Here is a 6178-nt window from a genome sequence, read left to right as displayed (position 1 = left end):
TATATTGTTATGGTTATCTTTTTAGAATAAAACAGAATCATAAAAACTAAAAAAGAAATGTAAAAAGTGTATCTCCGACAAATCATTAATGTCCCTCAAATAATCCTTCTAATACAAGCAATAATATTACGATGTGCTAATAAAGCATAAAGTTATTAACAAGCGATTTATTGCAACCCCTAACTATAACTAGTCTATACTAGCCAAATGTTTAATAAAAAGCACTTATTTTATTAATAGATAACGTTTTTTAGGCACTTTTTATTGTGTTTTTTTAAGCGCTTGCAGGCAAAAATACTTTCTAGTATTCTTCAGAAAGACAGTTTTTCTACAAAATGTGTTCTCTATCAGTCTATCTATAGGCAGCACTTGCTCTCTTCAAAAGACATATCTATGACAACTATAAATAAGCATACTAATTTATAAATATCAAGATGCGGATTTCGCATAAATTCTTAGAATAAAAATAAATGAAGAAAAATTCAACACCTTCATATTTCATAATTTCATGAAAAACAATCAAAAGCTTTTATCACAAATTCATAAATCAAATCACAGCCATCCTGCAACGTTCCAACAAACAATAGAAACACAGCACTTACATGGTTTTAAAAACACCGGCATAGTGGAACAGAAAGAGAAAAGAAAAGAGAGATAGAGATGCATATCAGGTTCTAATCCAAAACCGTGAAATCTCAATGTATAAGAAACCAGAATTCACCTATACAAAATACACATAACTATCGACAAAATTTCTTTGGATAGGACAAGCAACCGTAAAAAAACCTGCAAAAACTAATGTATATTAAAAATGATCAGGCCTTGTTATTTTATGAATTTGAACCAAAATTTAGCAGGTAAAAATAATATATCATAGGATTAGATGTAAATTTATACATGCACAGGATGTTATATCTGGTACAAAGTTCCTTATAGCAGAAGTTACATTATCACCAAAATTACACCTTGTATATATCCTCAGGGGATTTGGGCTCCGTAACTTCAATATCACGAGCAAGGGTGAGATATCCTTCACTTAACTTAGAATTGTTGATGATATCCTAAAACATTTCTATGCCATCATATGCAGCCATCTCCTCATCAAGCTCAAAAGTAATTCCCTGCAGATAAATAATAATCAACAATAAATATCTCACAAGACGATAAAAAAGGAGCCCGCAAAAAAATTTGATAGCGGAATCTTGTCAATATATATGTATGGCCTTTTAGAGTTGACAAACAAATTAGGCCAAATAACATCACTGTTAAAAAACTTAGGGGTCAAAGCTACCTCACAAAGAAACATGAACCAAGATAATTTTACAAAGTAATAAACAGAATGCAGGACTTACATGACGTGCAAGCATGAAACAGAATGACTTCTTTCGCAGCACATCATTACATGAGGTGAACACCTCCCTCACACATGCTGTCACAACACTGAAACTAATTAGAAAGCCACAGTAATAGATACAAATGATAACTATTTCCTGATTCATATATCTATCTATCTATCTATATATATACACACTCTGAGAATTGAACCTCTGCATAAATACACCCATAAATCTCTACATTATTATAAAATAAAACATCACTCTCAAATTTCAACACCAAACTTAGATGTTTCGGAACCTCTTTTAACTATAAAAAAAAATAATTGTCAGTAAAACCAGACTCCCAATCTACACCATCCTTAGCACAATTGTAGTAAGAGATCCAGCTACAACTTAAGCAAACAGCAGTTCTCATTCCCAAATTATTGGAACACTCAATCACTAATAGAAGAGACCAGGAAGATAAACTAAGATTGTTTAGTTACTAAATATTTAGGTATAGGGATTTGGAAATGAATATAGAGACATCATAGAAATAAAAAACCAAATGAAAAAGCATGAAATTGCAAAACAAAAAATACAATCAAACTATAAAAGATACAAACGTTCATATGCCATGATACGTTGTTACTCCATCCAGTCCTTATTATAAGACCTTCTAGAAGCTCTATATGATCCTTTTGGTAAGGCACTTTATACTTCCAATGATAAATTTAACATTTTATTACTTATTCATCCTTACTAAATGTTTTCGGTATGTATTTTGGGGTTTGTCTGCACCAATGAGAGCTTATAATTCACGTACTTTCCAATGAAATGTTATTTGGACCATTTTCGATTCCTCAAGATCGTGCCATTTTCTACTTAAACTTCCATTCATTTATAGGTCACTCAACCGACTACCCAGTTGTCATTCATGTAAGCTTTGATAAGCTATTTTCTCACAAAACATTCTTATTCACATATCATTCCACTCTTGCTTTGAAAAATCTGATTACAGAATTTTCAATCTAGTGGGAGAAGTTATGAGGGGAACTTATCAATTCTTGATTAACAATCTCAATGTCTATTCAGATGATTTTGGTTCTCTAAAAAAACAAAAAATCTCAATGTCTCGAAGCATTAGTAAAAATATCAAGAATAAACATATGGTTAATCGTTCCAGCACCTACTAGACCCAAGGAAATTACTGCTACCTAAAGCGTATAAATTGTTTTAGCTACAAATAAGCAATGGTATATATACTCAAATGTTCAAAGAGACTTGACATCTCACCATAGCTACTTCTGAATCCGTATCATGGCTCAGTCTGCTTAAGGTATCCATAACATTGACCTGTAATATTTCAGTAAAAATTTAGCCCAAGTTATAAAAAGTGACGTCATGCAACCATACAATGATATAATAGTTTGAACTACAAGTCATGTTTTTCAGAGCACGGTTAATTTGTTTCACTTTCACACTGTTAAAAGTTAACAATGCAAAGTTCACTTTTTACCTTTGGACTTGATATGCAAAGTAGACCAAGTGCCAGAGGAACTGCTCTACGAATATTCTGCTCTCCATACTATAGAAGATGTTCTAATGATCGAATTGTCATCTCAAGTCCCAGTTGTTCAGCCACGGCTACCATAGCAATTCCAAGCACACCAGAACCTTGGTGAGTTTTACATTTATCAAGATGTTGCAAATAATGACCTAAGAGATTCTGTACCTACAAGATCCAGAAAATACAAACATAAAAACAAGCATACACAATTATGAACATATAAAGGTGACGCATAAGTTTTGTTTTTTAAAAACTTCATAACATTGTACCTTGAGAACATTTTGGGTTCCAGAATAGGCACATGACAAGCGTCATGTCACAATTCTTTCTAATTTTTTCATTAAAAGTCTTTGAAACTTCGGCAGTTGCATCAACACTGTCCTGCAGTAACAAAGCACAAATGAAGAGTGAGTATTATAACTTAACAACTTTGACCTCACCCAATAGCAGGACCCGCACAATATCAATTGTTATTCAGAAACTAAAGAACTAAGATTAATGAGGTGAGAAGAAAATAAACTCTAATTCAAGAAATAAAAACAACAGACTGCCGACCAACTGATTACCTGCTTCCCAATATATAGAAGACCAAGGCCAAGAGGTAAAAGTCGGGTAAGGGGCTTTCCTAACTCTGACTCACTCGTGTCCATTACTGTATATATAATTGCTTGGGCAATTTCCTCATTGCAAGAACCCACAAAGATCAAGCCCAGAGAAATAGCAGTGAAAGCACATCAAGTGATGCTTTAGAATCATTCAGTACACCTGTCAATTTCTCAGGTAACTGAAATAAGCCAAAACAAATTAAAAACTTTACACATTTGCATATGGTGTGTATCTCAATTCGCAACAAATATTAGATTTTCCAAAATATAGAGAAAACATATCAGATGATCCTTCTGGGAACAAGCATATGCAATACCCAAACCCATTATAACACCAATCCTGATTGATGTGTCTTCTTCATCTGTATAATCACCAAGAAGTGTCATTGCCTGAAAAGAAATCAAATCATATCTAAAATATAAGTAAAGAATCTGTTAGGTTTCTTGGTGACAATAAACCTAAACTCTATATCAGATTAAGGAAATCAAACACAAAAATTACACCAACAAAATAAGACTGTTTTATTGGAACAGAAAATACAGAAAACATTCAACAACATCCAAGGAAAGTAGTTCCCTTTACACGGAACATAACCTGTTCGAACAAAATACCTAACTCCCTAACCACCCGACACGCTCCCCTCTTAAAAGATAACCAACATTAGGCATTATAACCGCCTAGCTGGTGTTATAACTGCCTAATCAGTTCTCTTTTTAATTTCTGCCCTTTTTCTAACATCCTTTTTTCTAACCTAAACCTTGAGAGTGTTCTATCAGAATCTCATGTTGTATAAGTGTTGCCAGATTCTGGTAGTGGAATATGAATAAGGTGTGGAAAAGGGTTTAGAGGTTTTGGAATTTCAACTGAACCTTTTAACATTTTCACCACAACACTCATTACAGGTCTTGATTCTTGCTTATACTGAACACATTACAGAGTTACCTTCATCATTCTTTTTGCAGTCTCATTATTTTGATCATCTATCCCACATGCTACCATCAATTCTTCTGCTTCTTCAACCTTAACTTTTTTTCCAAATCCACATTGGAAACCACTCCTGGCTCTCAGCAAGGTCAATCTCAAAGTTTCTTCTCCTTCCAAGGATTTCAAATAATATCATCCCAAAGCTGCAAACATCACAGTTTTGAGTTACGGGAAAATTTGGCAACCAAAGCGCTGGTGCAGCATAACCAAGAGTGCCTCTACCCATAGTTAAGGTGATGAAGAAAGTAATCGGAAGGTAGCACTGCATCTGATAAAAACTGACAGTCGTCGACGATCAATTCGGCCAACTCACTGAAACAGAGGTCGGGGATATGCAGTGAGCCACGCCATATGGACGTGCAAAACAATAACGAAAAATATGAAACTAATTATTCACAAGCATTAGTACTCCACAAATACGAAATTTAAAACCACTTAATACAATTGTGCTTATTTGATATCCAAAGTATCAATCAGATTCAAGAGCAATACACAACCAACTTTTTCTTCATATGAATTAGAGATCCAAAAGGTTATTTCTTCAGGAAATAAAGAAGCCTGAGAGTTTACAAAATGCAATTAAAAGTCATACCTCCGCTTCCACATTGCAATGTCAATCTTGGTTTCTCCACCAGAACTTGAAATGTAATCTGGCACTGGAAGTGGAGAAAAGGAATATATATATATATATTGAAAGTGGAAAGCCGAAATGGATTTTACATGGTACCTCTAAGAATCTGACCTTATGGACCTTGGGCATAAAAAATTCACTGGTGGATTGACCTTGTCTTTGCAAGAGACACACTCATTAGAGGAATTTGTTGTGTCCAACAATCCATTAGGTGGATCAGAACCCTAGGTTTGAAAATTGGGGACTTTCAGAACTTTATGAACCCTGCAAAGAAAATTTTCAGATTTGATGCAAATGGAGAAAGCCATTTTTAAGATATAAATACATTTTAGAAACTGAAATCGGGTTCGATTCACATAACCTCTACACAGTGAATAATAACGGACATTCTCCACCAAGCTTCGTCTCATTCGAGCTAATCGATTGAACGTCAATCAAGCATACGGCCAGTGAAGTTAAGCAAAGATATTTTCAGTGGGGAGAGCGCGAGAAAGAATGGGCGCGGGGACTTCGTTAGAGAATGCAAAATGAAAAAAAAAAAGGAAGAGAAGGCTGGAGAAAAAAAAATGGTAAAGGAAGTATTTTTATTGAATTTTGAAAGTTTATTACTATTTTTATTGGATTTTGAAATTAAGTGAATATTTAATTGGATTTTGAAACTTATTGGGAATTTTAATTTTATATAAGTGTTGTGAATATTTAAGTTGAATTTCGAATGATTATTTAAAATGGATTTTGGAGTCAGTGATTTTTTAAATCGAATTTAAAATTTGATGACTTTTTTTAATCAAATTTTGAAATCTCATTAAATTTTTAATTGGATTTTAAAATTTGGTGGATTTCTTAACTAGATTTCAAAATCGGGTGATTTTTTTAATTAGGTTTAAAAATTCAATGACCTTTAAATTGTTGGGTACAAACAAAGTCTTACATCAGAAAAAATAAGAGATAGACATGAGTTTATATACATATAAGATACCTCCATTGATAAGAGGCCTTTTGGAGTGATACCAAAAACAAATCCGTGAAGGCTTGGCCCAAAGCGGTCAGTGTCTTAGATGAGTACGTCCC

At 33.6% G+C, this 6178-nt stretch overlaps 1 long non-coding RNA gene across 6 annotated transcripts; it reads right to left on the bottom strand.

Annotated features, from left to right (window-relative positions):
- Nucleotides 1–801: 801 nt before the first annotated feature.
- LOC106753693 lies at nucleotides 802–5639 on the bottom strand. 6 transcript variants are annotated; one of them, XR_001375240.2, is made up of 11 exons: nucleotides 5469–5639; nucleotides 5219–5371; nucleotides 5069–5132; nucleotides 4435–4788; nucleotides 3809–3881; nucleotides 3453–3670; nucleotides 3156–3267; nucleotides 2836–3051; nucleotides 2613–2672; nucleotides 1353–1429; nucleotides 802–1121 (listed from the first exon to the last, which is right to left on the bottom strand). It is a non-coding gene; the product is annotated as an uncharacterized LOC106753693 (long non-coding RNA). The 6 variants fall into 6 exon arrangements; XR_001375237.2 differs by having other exon boundaries at nucleotides 3453–3881; nucleotides 4435–4619; nucleotides 4699–4788; XR_001375238.2 differs by having other exon boundaries at nucleotides 3453–3881; nucleotides 5204–5371.
- Between the last annotated feature and the right edge of the window lie 539 nt (nucleotides 5640–6178).

Source organism: Vigna radiata, unplaced genomic scaffold, assembly GCF_000741045.1.
Source record: "Vigna radiata var. radiata cultivar VC1973A unplaced genomic scaffold, Vradiata_ver6 scaffold_7, whole genome shotgun sequence".
Taxonomy (NCBI): Eukaryota; Viridiplantae; Streptophyta; class Magnoliopsida; order Fabales; family Fabaceae; genus Vigna; species Vigna radiata.
This window is presented reverse-complemented; position numbering and strand designations above follow the sequence as displayed.